The sequence below is a fragment of the Limulus polyphemus genome, unplaced genomic scaffold, assembly GCF_000517525.1.
Source record: "Limulus polyphemus unplaced genomic scaffold, Limulus_polyphemus-2.1.2 Scaffold760, whole genome shotgun sequence".
NCBI lineage: Eukaryota > Metazoa > Arthropoda > Merostomata > Xiphosura > Limulidae > Limulus > Limulus polyphemus.
Genome location: NW_013666370.1, coordinates 274,488 through 288,845, shown reverse-complemented (window position 1 = coordinate 288,845; position 14,358 = coordinate 274,488). Strand labels below are relative to the sequence as shown.

The window sequence follows — 14,358 nt, the reverse complement described above, 5'->3', positions numbered from 1 at the left end:
ACACAAATATTTTTTGTTTGACAATCAACTGGGAATGCCTGCTAAGGTAAGGAATACTAACAATCTCTTCCAAATTTTCATTAAAAAAAATACTACCGCTGATTCATTCCTGCTAACGTACAGATGCATAGATAAATACATTAAGATTACAGCATAAATTAGTTGAATCGAAGCAAATAAGGTTTTGGAATGAAAATTGTGTTTCGATTAATTTGACTCGAAAACTTTTTTTGTACATCTGACACCTATTGTTTAAAGATGCAGCTTACATATTTATTAGCAGATACTCTAACGTAGAGTGAGAGAACTATGACCTATACGTTGAGAAAATCAACTCATACAAACAACTATTTACGGACATTTAATGGAAACAATCAAAAACCATGCTTCACCTTGATAAAAACCACAATAAGTCAACCAACCTTATCAGTGACAATACGAGTTAAATACTCAAAGAGAAATATATTCTTTTTCCATCTAAGTAGGTTAACACCATTTTTTTTAAACCAAACTATATTTTAGTTTGTAAAATGTATCTTTCAAACATAAACACGTTCTAGTTTTTGTTCAAGAAATTCAACATGTAAAGTAGATAAGTTAGTGAAAAATAGGCCAAACAAAACAAAAACGTGAACAGCAAAGGTAAAGTGAGTAGTTATAATGCTACAAAACAACATTGTCGCCACTTTACGTGAGGTTTCATCCCAATAGACTTAGCGAATATCAAACTACTTTGCAAACAGCATTCATAAGTTTCGTAAGTCTGTAGCCTGCCTATTTTATTAATGATTTTTTATCCCACCTTATTTGTCCCAAACTAGAAAGAAATGAAGCTAGCCATGCCAACCTTTGAGCTACTGTAATAGAATATTGGAATTCGACAGTCACGCTTATAACGCAAGTGTGGAACGCGAATTTACGAAACATTGACCCTCAGATTCCCAATCTGACATGCAAACTACTGGGCCACTAACTGTCTGATGTACATTATTATATTAAATACACGTTCAAATCTAGAGTCAAGAATATTATATAAGGCTTTTTAGATACAATAGTTTATAGGAATCATCAAGTCATACCATTATTTTTTTTATTTTTTCGTCAGTCGGACAATAGTTACACGCAACTCCAGTAATAATAGGCGAAGGAATATGTATATTAATAAGTAATTTGTAAGTAAATTAAACAGTGTCAAATCACAAAGTTTTATCTGATTTCTTATCTTTATATTCGAAACTGTGCTACTTCTGTTGTCGATTAATTACTGTGTTGGTAAAATAAGAGATAATAATTACTGACATACATTTTATTCCAGTTATAGCAACCTGCAGGATTCAAATGTTAATACAAGTAAAACAGTTTTACTTATTAGTATCACGTGATTTTATGCCGGGTTAGGGAATGACCTGGCTTGACCACACGAGTAACAACTGAATATATTTATGCATATATTGTTTTAGAACCATCTTCCTGTATAATGAAGTGAAAAGTAAAAATTGGTATATTTTTTGTTCATATCAGTAAAATTCTAATAACATAACAGCTTTTATTCTAGTTGAAAGTAAAATTCTAATACTAACTCTAGCTGAAATAAAAAGCTAGATATTTACTAACATATTTTAATTTTACTATTCAGTTAACAGTAGCCATAAAGGTGGTGGGGGCTGTTGACTGGTTGTCCTTCATCTGTTTAGGTGGCTTATCCTGTTTCGCAAAAATTATTGCTTGAGTTGAAAATTATAAATATTTACTAGTATGAAGAACATACTTACTGCATGATGTGAGTTTCAGGTTCAAACCTCAAGTTCTATTTTGTTTTCATGTAAAATATTTTCTCAACAGCTTGGACTTCCTTTTTCCTGCAGGATATTCCTTCTATGACAGAGTTCCTTCCAGATGCTGTGATCGGCGATGTGTCTCAAGTCGAATGGTGGTCATCACTTATCCCAAGTTGGTATCTTACTGCTGACTTCTGTGATCTTGTCAAGTTCTCATGGTCAAAGAAGCTACTATCCTCCTCCTTGTAAGGAATTTTCACCTTGTTGTTCGTAGTTATTCTTTAATTACTTGACCCCTAGAAGAAACGTTCTTTAATTACATGACCCCTAGATGAAACGTTCTTTAACTACTTGACCCCTAGAAGAAACGTTCTTTAATTACATGACCCCTAGAAGAAACGTTCTTTAACTACTTGACCCCTAGAAGAAACGTTGTTTAATTACATTACCTGTAGAAGAAACGTTCTTTAACTACTTGACCCCTAGAAGAGATGTTCTTTAATTACTTGATGCCTAGAAGAAACGTAGGAGTGAAGTCAATCGGAAACAGACATTATCTATTACATAATAGCTATCATATATAACTGTTTTTCTCATTAATCTTTTTGTGCATTTCTAAGGGACTGGATTTTAAGTCAAACAAATATAAGTAAAAAAATTATCGCTAAATAAAAAAACTATATAGGACTTGCTACTAAACTTGAAAAAGAAAGAAACCAAAGAAGATAGGGATGGAATTGAACATATCACTTGATCGGCTAATGATCATTTAGCAAACTAAGCTATCTTGACTTTACATGGAGAATATAATCCCTACATTACTGGCTTCTCCACTTTGTCTATGGAAAGCTTGGTGTTTGAATAGAATCTCAGCTTTCATCATTAAACCTTTCCTTTAGTTAACTTCAGAATACAACTTTTATGACTACTTTACAATAGAGTAACATTTCATGATTGGAAAGTATGGTTCTATTTGTTCTGCCAGTGAGGAAGCCAGTAATGTAAGGATTTTATTATAGCGATAGATGTTTTTCCTTATATTTGTTTGTTTACTTTTTTATAAGATGACGTATGTGGGTACTAGGTTACAGAGTGTATTCTAAAGCTTTATTAATTTTGCATGGATTAATAATAAAATAGATAGTCAAAGATTATGAAGACTGTTTTGGTCTATCAGATGATGATAAAATTATAGTTACTGCTAGAACTAGGTAAGCGCTAGGCCTGTTGAAGAAAGTTGATGATGAACGAAAATAAAAAATCTCGGTTTTGGCTATTCGCCCGTTTTCGACATTTGACGCTCTGGATAGCTGAAAAGCGGCATATGAACAACGGGCATAGAGCGACTATGATAGGTATCTCTTCATATCTAGCTTATGACGACCTGTATAGAAGAAAATCCAGATAATTTTTGTATTGCTAAAGTAGTAGCGCACTCTTCGATTGTTTAAAAAAAGTAAAATGATGATTTTTACTTCATGAAGTGTAACTAGTCCAACACTATGATGCTGGAAACTCTGCAATATTTGTATAGTTTCTGAAACCTAACTTTTCATTTTGCCTTAGATTAAAGGGGGAAAAAACGTTGCTTGCCTGCAGTGTTTTGTCTCAGCTTTCTTATAGGTCTATTATGGTTTTACTCATAATCTGGCGGTGTTTTGTCTCAGATTTGTTATAGGTCTATTATGGTTTTACTCACAATCTGTCAGTGTTTTGTCTCAGCTTTCTTATAGGTCTATTATGGTTTTACTCATAATCTGGCGGTGTTTTGTCTCAGCTTTCTTATAGGTCTATTATGGTTTTACTCATAATCTGGCGGTGTTTTGTCTCAGATTTGTTATAGATCTACTACTCACAATCTGTCTGTTTTCAGATGAGAGGTATTCTCGGCCGACTAGCAGAAGAAATGGCTCCCAAAGTGCCTGTTACTACAATGGGCTTCAACTTCAATGTTCCTTCTCATTATACTGTGTTCTCTCTGGGGGCACATCCGTGTCGTCCTGTGGAGACAGTCTGCTGTATACTTGCTGTGATTACAAGAGAAGGCCAACACGAAGACACAAGCTAGCTCCGCCACAAGTATCTTACCCTTCTTCTCCAGTTCAGTACAGGACACTAAACACCCGAGTCACTAGTGAGTCGATGTTTCGGTGTTCCCGTTAAGATGTCACTATAGAAAAATGACCTTGAGCTCATTTTGTTTTAATAGTTCATTAATTTGAGTATATTTTGTGTCCGTACTATATATATGTGTGTGTGTGTTACTTAACTCATTAATTTTGTTCATATCGCTAATATAGCTCTTGTTACAAAGTGACGGAGATTTGTAGCTGTGTATGTTTGAAATGTTGTTTTAAATGAAGAGAGTGATCCCCAGAATAAAAGTTATTCCAAGAATCCATGATTACAAACAAAGAAAACGTTCTGCTATGTACAGTAAACTGTTCTCCAGCTGATAGTTTTACAGTCTCTATCGGCACTCTGCCTAATTACAACTCCTACAGCTATGAACTGGCTGTTTTACAGACATGACCATCGTATGGAATCAAATATATTATCTTAGATGTAAACAAACAACACTAAACACATTGAATACGTTTCATTGACTTGGTATTTCATAAGCAATAACTAGCTATATGGCAGATATTAGTACCATATAACTGTTTGCATAGTCAATTGTTCCCCAGTGAGACAAGGGTAAGTCTTCGGATTTGCAACGCTACAATCAGGGGTTCGATTTCCTTCGGTGGACACAGCAGATACCCCAATGTGGCTTTCTTATAACAGAACACACACACACACACACGCATAGCAAATTAACATTTTATGAATTATCAAATAGTTTCAACAAGTGTTCTTCAAATAAGTGGTGATCAGCTCTCTCTAGTGCCATTACGTTACCTAGCCTTCTTACGATTACAGTAAACGGTTATAAAAATATATGGTGTCCACAGGTTATTGAATCGCTTTATTAATTGAATAGGATTAGAACTAAACAAATCAACGACTGCGGTTTGCAGTGTAATGAAGGCTCACACCTCAGGTTTGTCCATGGCCAGTGGCACCATTTATCTCTCGACGAAAGCACCGTTCGTGGCTTGAAGGAATAGGATGTCCAGGCAATAATCAATCTCCACCCACGTACTTGCCAGCATCTCTGGAGTAATCGTTGCAATTGAGATGACTGTAAGGACACACAACGTTGCCATATCTGGTAACCTTTGTATCAGAGGCAATGCTCTTAACATTCCCCCCATTTAAACTACTGGGGAAAAACTTTAAACATCAGCCTCCCATATGTAACAAACCGTAACTGTTTATCTGGTATGATTTCTGTTCTGTTCAATCAAGAAGCCCCTTAGTGGCACAGCAGTATATCTGCGGACTTACAACGCTAAAAATCGGGTTTCGATACCCGTGGTGGGCAAAGCACAGATAGCCCATTCTGTAGCTTTGTGCTTAATTACAAACAAACAGCCAGTGGTTAGCTTTCCCTCTAAGCACGTTCGAGAAGAAAAAAAGCGGAAATACTAAGATAAAGACTTGTTCTCATCTTTAAGATGAAACTTGTCTTTTACTTTTCATGGTCCTTTGTATAGCTGAAATAGATGTTTTTGTACTTCATCGATAGTACAATAGATATTGCATATATCAATACTACTTGTTTATACTATCAAAACTAAGATTGATACTTAACACAAAACGTAACACCTTCCTCTAAAACATGGCCAATCTGAGATTATCTTATGCTTTCTCAGGGTGTGGGCGTCCAATAGCAAAACCCCAAAGCCGTATCATCGGAGGTCAAGATGCCTTGTATGGTGAATTTCCATGGCAGGTAAGAATTTATTGTTGTTAATTTTACTAGAACTTCATTGATATTCTGATAATAAAAACAATAAAAATGAAACCTAATCGAGTAAAGATGTTTTAATAATGAACATTTTTTTCTCATTATCAGGCCCATATAAAAATTTCCCGTCAACAGTGTGGGGGCGCACTTGTCAGTGAGAACTTTGTTGTGACGGCGGCTCATTGTGTGCACAAGTAAGTTTTTTTAGTAATGCATAAAATATGTTAAATTATTACGTAATATTATTACGACATTCTGAGACATCATGACACTCATTACTTTTGCACATGTAATTGGTTGTGTTTCTAAATCTTCTATTTTAAGATTACCAAGACGAAGTTCGGAACTTTGTCCTGTTGATGCTCCCCAGTAGAAGTTCTTTGTTTGGTTGTTATACATTTCGTGCAAATCTAGACGAGGGGTATCAGCGCTAGCCATCCCTAATTTAGCAGTGTAACTCTAGAGGGAAGGCAGCTAGTCATCACCACCTACCGCCAACTCTTAGGCTACGCTTTTACCAACGAATAGTGGGATTGACCGTCACATTATAATGCCCCCACAGCTGAAAGGGCGAGCATGTTTGGTGGGACGGGGATTCGAACCCGCGACCTGCAGGTTGCGAGTCGAGCGCCCTAACCATCTGGCCATGCCGTGTCAGAAGTTGTTGTAAAGAAGGTTGTATTTTAGGATGAAAATACACAGCAGATTTTGGTTACTAGATGTTTGACGCACTCGTTAATTTGCGAGTCGAGCGCCCTAACCACCTGGCCATGCCGTGTCAGAAGTTGTTGTAAAGAAGGTTGTATTTTAGGATGAAAATACACAGCAGATTTTGGTTACTAGATGTTTGAAGCACCCGTTAATTTGAACACGAAGTACTTAAAATGCTCATCTTATATTAAAGTAATGTTACAGACGTAAACAATCATAATTAACAACTGTTATTTGATAAATGATTTTCTAAACATTGGTGTACGAAACTTAACGTTAACAAAACAAATCACACAAAGATAGGATAAGAAACACAGCATAATATTTCCCGCATAACTCAAAACTTTGAGTTTATGCATGTTAACTTTTAAATCAGCTCTGTCGGTCTTATATTACATGTTTAAAAGTAGCTTTATAGTTGTGTTTTGTTAGAGGTAAACAATATTTGCACGTATTTCATACTTAATCTCTTTAACATTACATATTCCATTTATATATAAACATATTCCTGTTTATGTTTGGAACGTTTTTCTCTGTAGTTGCTAAAACTAGGGAAATAAGAGGATGTTTGAAATAACTATAAAGTATTTCATTGTTGAGATTAGCAATACTTTGAGGTTCCATTTTCCTAGCCTACAAATAGTTATTAAAAAATCTAATTTTCTGTACATATGTTAATTTAGTGGGCACTTCTTTGATTCGAGAATATAGATTCATCCTACGGACAGTGTAACTGAACTTTACATTGTATGAAACTTTTTAGCCTTTTTAAAATGTGATTCGAAAACTTCATCCAGTCATGTGTGTTATTCTAAGGGTTTAAAGCGTTGTTCGTGTTCCTCTATTCAACAGTATTGGTTCTGCAGACATTTTTTACTTAAGCAACATGTTTAACTATCTTCAACAAAAAAGCACTTATTCATTTCACTGAAACAAGTGTTATTTATCATCACTAAAATAAAACCAATAATTTCAAATTGGTGTGAATTATATTTAATATTTTAACTTCGCATTGGTCGTTAGGGGGAGTTTTGATATTACGTAGTGACGACGTGAATGCTTAGAAATTTCTTGAGTGTCCATATTTGACGTCACGTATCGAATTTTGATGAGATATTGGGAAATGTATAAAAACACTCTAATGAGTGAGTTAGTTAGTTTGCAGTTAGTTAGACAGGGAGTTAATTAGTTGGGAGTTTGTTAGTCAGTTTTGAGTTAGGAAATTCAACAAGTGAATAAGTATTTAGTTTTACTTGATTATCGTTAGTTCATGAAACTGTGTATTTTGTAAACCTTTTCTTGAAGAAATATAAGGATTTAGCTTTTTATAAGTGGACTGCACTTTTGAATACTTTTACCGAATGAACAAAAATATCCCGTTCAGAGATTGAAATCGTTAAAGTACCGGTGTCAGGAGTGTGCTGATTTTGATTAAAATAAAACAAATATTGATTAAACTTTAAGATGACGAAACATGTTCAATGCGAGAACAAGACGTTGCTGGAGATGATGAAACATTGAAAAAACAACAAGAAGAAATTCAGACTACATTATAAGAAGGCCAAGAATAAAGAGACAAAAATGAAAAGAACATCAAGAAGTAGCAGAAAGAAATTTAAGAGAAAAGTTAAAAGAAAGAAATGTAAGATTTAAATAAGGATTGAAAACAAAAAGATATTTTACTGAGGTTTATGTGTTGTTAAGCACGAAGCTATACAACTGGCTATCTAGGCTATGACCTCCATGGGTATCGAATCCCGATTGTTAGTGTTATAAGCCTACATGCTTGTTGCTGAAGACAAGATCGAAGGAACTATTAATGATGAACAGAGAGATTATAATAATAAAATGTAAGAAGTAAAAAAAATTCATCAACAAAGTCCAGAAAGACTATAACAGCAAAATCACCTAAGTAGAAAAGAACATCAAGTGACAGAATAAAACGCCTGGAAAATGAATTTGTAAATGTAAGGATAAAACTAGCCACACCCCTCTCTGCCTCTTCCCGATAGTTTCAATACCAAACACCATTAAATATGAAATATGGAACTAGAATCCATTTGGCCTACACTCTTTACTAGTACTGCTGTTCAATCTATGTCTGCAGAACCTTTCTGAACTGCTTTATTTATATCACTACCTCATCAAGTTCCAGAATTTATCAGTCTGATTGAACAACATCGTCCAATCAAGAAACAAACAGACTATGACAGAAAGGTAACATGGGAGGTGTATCAGGCTCATTTTGAAATAATTTCCCAAATGAAGGGGTGAAATAGTGACAACATTTGCTCTTCCAACTGATAGCCATAACATATATCAAGTATTGGTGGCTCACTTATCAAACAGGTTTGGAGTGGAACACCAAAAGAAAGCTCCCGAAGCAAAGATGAAGGACAGACGTTAGCCGAATTTTCAGAAGATGTGAAAAGGCTTGTTCAATTATCTTATCCAGATACTCAACGAGAAGTGAAAGACAAACTTATAGATTTCTTCATGGATGATGACATTCGAATTAAGAAAAACAAAATTAGGATACGTTATTAAATGAAGCTGCCCAGTTTGCGATTGAACATGGCTCAATTAAAGTTGCAGCTAAACAGTTAAAGGCACTATCCAGAGGTTAAGGGGTCACCAGATCAAGTAGTGTGGAGGGATCAATTCTCTCTGATGAAAGTCTAGAAGATCTCACAAAATTAATTTGACACGTTAAGTCAGAAGGAAAAAAATAAATCACAAGAGAGAAGGTGTTTCAATTGTAACTGAAAGGGACCTATTGCCAGGAACTGTAGAGAAACATAGCCTATAGGTAATAAAAACTCCTTCAAGAGACTGTCAGAGAAATAGAATCAGTCATTAACATTAAGTTAAGGAGACGATACTTGAGGATGATAATGCTGCATCTGCCCCAATAGAAAACGAATGTATTATTTAAAGAAACCAATCCACGAGCTATTCGGTCTATTGCTAAATAAGCTTGTAGCTACAATTTGTGGTCAATAATAGACAAAAATGTCTTTTTTTTTGGTACTAGAACTCACTAGGCCGTCTGGATGACACACATTTCCATATCTATCATTTATAAGACATCAAGCAGTATATTTATTGTCCTTAGGGCACTGTTCCATCAAAGAGGTAAGCTGCCCGTGCTTGTTGGTTTAAAACATGAAAAGCTTAATTGATGAGCAGCTATACATGGAGGCTTTTTAGCTCCACATTGTTTTGCAGACTCGTTTCACTCCTGGTAATGAGAGTGAAAATTAAGAGTTTTAAATTTGAGCGAGTCATATGTACGTTTTTCAAAAGCCATATATTATAATTTGGTTTAAAATAATTTTGTATTGTAATTGTGCAGTCACAGAAAAGCATCGACACGTTAATGCATTTACCTATAAAATCGTTTTTATAAATTACATTCAAACTAAACTGCAAAACAAGAAAAGAGTGTTTCATGGAATAATATAAAATAGCATACAGATAAAGTTTACTAGGTAAATGTTGTCAAAATATAAACATGAAGCCACATGTGCATTAGATATGCTTTGGCTCTATCTATGTTTATGTTATACTATTCTGTGTATAGTTCTGCAAAGAAGGCAATTTCATTGCACTTCTTTTAGCTTTATAAACAACTTACTTCTATAACGAAACAATATGTTCTCAAGATTCAAAGATTTCAGTGATAATAATTGTGTTTTAAGTTTACTTGTGGACGGTAATATGCTAACAACTAAATACAGTTTAACAGCAGTTATCAATCTTTAAGAAAGAAAGTCTAGAAAGATTACTTTATTAATATCTAAGTTCAAAGCATTCGGTAGTAAAATCATTTTAGCGTAAAAATAAATAATTGAATTCAAGCTTGAGACGTACAGTGTTTCAAATTAATAAACATTGATTGTACAACGTTTATTTCTTTTTTTTTCTGTGAAAGATTTCAAATCAGAAATATAGTAACAAAATCAAATGTGATTATTCAGATATGTTTATAATAAACTACATACATAAGTAACAGAGAATTACGACAGTTACTGCAAGTTCGTTACAGATATGTTGTTTCTGTTAATAGGATAGAATTGTGATAATACAAACGGTAGGTAGATAAATAGTTAGACAAACAATTTGATGCACCATTTAATCTTCACCTTACAGAGCGAGGCTACATGAGATGACCGTAGTTTTGGGTGTGTACGACATCCAAGATCAACGCTACCAGGACCTGCCTCCTCAATATTTCAGTGTGCGTGAGGTCAAGATTCATCCTCGATTCCGCTTCTCAGCTTCCAACCCTGATCGCTATGACGTTGCATTATTACGTTTAGATCGACCGGTTTATTTTCAGGAACATATTTTACCCATCTGTTTGCCACAGTATGGGAAAAGCTTTGAAGGACTAAGAGGAATTGTTACTGGTTGGGGGAAAACCGACGCTGCTCTAAGTAAGGAAGAAATTCCCCATAGATCTTATTAGTGAAATTCGTTTTTACTGACTACTTCTTTAAGTTTTTCTGTACCACTAAAAATAGAAAGAGATGTGTTAAATAATCCCTCATTTTTTTAACGGATTAAATCAAAGAGTAAATTTTCAACCCTTCAAAGGTGTACGAATAAAAATAGAAAGAGATGTGTTAAATAATCTCTTATTTTGTTAACGGATAAAATCAAAGAGTAAATTTTCAACCCTTCAAAGGTGTACGAATAAAAATAGAAAGAGATGTGTTAAATAATCTCTCATTTTGTTAACGGATAAATCAAAGAGTAAATTTTCAACCCTTCAAAGTTGTACCACTAAAAATAGAAAAAAGATGTGTTAAATAATCTACAATAATTTTGTTAACGGATAAATCAATGAGTAAATTTTTAACCCTTCAAAGTTGTACAACTAAAAATAGAAAAAGATGTGTTAAATAATCTACAATAATTTTGTTAGCGGATAAAATCAAAGCGTAAAGCCCCCCAGTAGCACAGCGGTATGTCTACAGCTTACAACGCCAGAATCCGGGTTTCGATACCCGCGGTGGGCAGAGGACAGATAGCCTATTGTGTAGCTTTGTGCTTAATTACAAACAAACAAAGCGTCAATTTTCAACCTTTCAACATAGAATAATACATTGTGCGAATTAATTGATATGTTGTCTTTTTTTTTCTTACTTTTCTTTAACTATTGTGTTTCAAGCGCATTAAAAAAATCAGGTAGCGAATTTTTAACACCCTACGCAGCCTTCCAGAGCTCCCATTCCTCTAAATTGACAAAAGAAAAACGCGCTAGAACTTTAAGGACCGCAAATATTTCTTACTCAGTTCTACAACTACAACGTAAAATTAATGTTTCCAATGTTACTTACTAATCCAGATAAATGGCGAGGAATTTCAAAAAAAAAAAAAATCTGTTTTAAAACATCTAACAAATATTTTATTAGGCACATTGTTAGTAAGTCGTACATCTTTACGAAATTTCACATTAATGCTGGAAACATAATGATACAGGGAATAAAAGTTTGTAAGGGACTTTTGCTAAATCAATTAAACATTTTCCTGTAATATTTTACTTTAAAATTAATTTTCGAATTGGATTTTTTACGAAAAAATGAGAAACCACATCACAATAACATTGGAAATATATTTAAATGTTTCGCTCTTTATTAGCTCAGTAGATCAATGAATCTCCTACTGCAGATATAGTGTAGTAGAGATGTTTTAACGTATACTATTTGATGCACATTCGCGTTGAACTAAACTGCTCATGGGTTGATTATTTTGAAAGTTACACAAAGCATTTAAATAAGAATGCCCTCAATATTACAACTAACTCCATTAATAACTTATGGGTTTTATGTGTATTTTGGATAGAAAATGAGTCATTTCACCTAATTGTCTTATTTCACGTCGATATTTGCAAGAAACAAAAACATTCTCGTCAGCCAATGTTCGCGACCCCTTGTTGTAAAAACGCGCCCTTCTCTTTGGAGACGTAGATGCGTTATAAGAATGATGGTCAAATTTCTCTATTCGATCAGACAAGAGTTAGCACAGGGACATTGTTGACTAGCTGCCTTCCCTGTAGTCAATCATTTCAAAATTAGGTTCGGATATGCTCAGGTAGTCTTTTGGACTAAATTCTAAAACAACAAACAAACAAAGACGATTGGTGGGGTCCACATATTCTATCATCTTGGGGGGGGGGGCAGCTGCTCCAGGGCGCGGTGTCTGTTGAGGAGCCCGGCAGTGAGATATACCAAAGCTCACTAGAAATGCATACTACTTAATGAGCTAAAATGGATACTGCTTTTTAATGGATTCATGAAGAAATTTGTCACCTAAATTTATGAAAAATCAGCAAAAGTTAATAAATAGAATGAAAGGGGGAGGGCAATGATATTACTGACCCAGGGGCCTGGGCTGGTTCTAGACCCCCCTGATCGCGAATTAGAATTTTTGAATTCACAGTCCGGTCATGCTAATGTTAATGGTATAAATACAAGTCAGTAATTCAAGGGTTAAGATCGTAGCATTTAAATATCATCAAAGCTATTTTAATTTTCACCACACTTCTTTCCCTAAAAGACCTCTCTCTTCGTTTACTCGGCGTTTTACATGCAAAATCTTGATTTCCAATAAACAGCGGCTAAAAGCAACGATTAAATTTTAATTTTAAATACTGAAAACCAGTAACTGGTTTAAGAATTGAGTAAATAGCCTCGGCGGTAGTGGTGTAGGACAGTTCTTATGAGCATTCTCTTAACTAGGCCAAGTAAGACCCAAATATCAGAAATATTATCAGTTTTATTATGACATTGGATCATATCTATTCTCTTGAAAGAAGTGTTTCACGAACTTCGGTCAATGATCTGTATTCTCACCAGTTTTATTATGACATTGGATCACATATATCCTCGGTCTATGATCTGTATTATCAAATGTGTTTCACAAACTTCGGTCTATGATCTATATTGTCACCAATTTTATTATGACATTGGATCACATCTATCTTCTTGAAAAATGTGTATCACGAACTTCGGTCAATGATCTATATTATCACCAGTTTTATTATGACATTGGATCACATCTATCTTCTTGAAAGGTGTGTATCACGGTCTATGATCTATATTATCAAGCATGATTTTAAACATTTATTTGAAATTATCGATACACTTGAAAAACTTAAACGATTTTTTTCATTGACTTCGAATGTAGGTAATCGATACGGAACCAGAGTTCTTCAGAAAGTTGATGTTCCAGTAATCAAAAATAGGGATTGTGAAATTTGGCACCGTAGTCGAGGAATTGACATTCGGATATACCCAGAAATGATGTGTGCAGGATATGAACAAGGTTTAAAGGATGCATGCGTGGTAAGTCAATAACTTATTATACATGTTAAAATCAGTTTAACGAACTGTCTGTCAACAGGAAAGAGTTAGCACAATGAATAACCAAAAAGCAGGTTTAAAAAGATCCATAATTTTTGTATGCTTTCGAATATTTGACTATTCTTCTTCCGATCCACAAAAACTAAAGATTAAAGGTAGTAGTGGAATAAATATGAAAAATAAGTACATGTCACATGAGCAGAAGTGTTTATTGCAGTGTCAGTGAAGGCTAATTAACCCAGATTGAAATGGACTATTATAAAGTGATAGAACTGTCAAGGGTGTGTATTTAACTCAAGGTTACAAAATATGGAAAAGTATGACGAAGGTAAAAATAATTACGCATACATAAAGAAGAATATCAGTTATAATAACTCAAGACTAAGATGGACATATCAAATAATTTATTTGGTTGTTTGGTTTTGAATTTCACTTACAGCCACTCAAGGGCTCTGTGCGCCAAATAGTATATTGTCTAATGCACACACACACACATATATTATATATACATGTACACGTAAAGTGTAAATAGCTTATTTAACAGAGCGAAAGCACTTGTGTCTAGAGTCCAAAACGTAAAAAGATAGAAATTCAAACAAAACTATTTTTACAAAATTTCATTTCTTTTAAGATTTGAAAAAAACCT

At 34.3% G+C, this 14,358-nt stretch overlaps 1 pseudogene; it reads left to right on the top strand.

Moving 5' to 3' along the window:
* Window positions 1-1,892: 1,892 nt before the first annotated feature.
* Window positions 1,893-14,358, top strand: part of LOC106460366 — a 50,953-nt pseudogene continuing 38,487 nt past the window's right edge.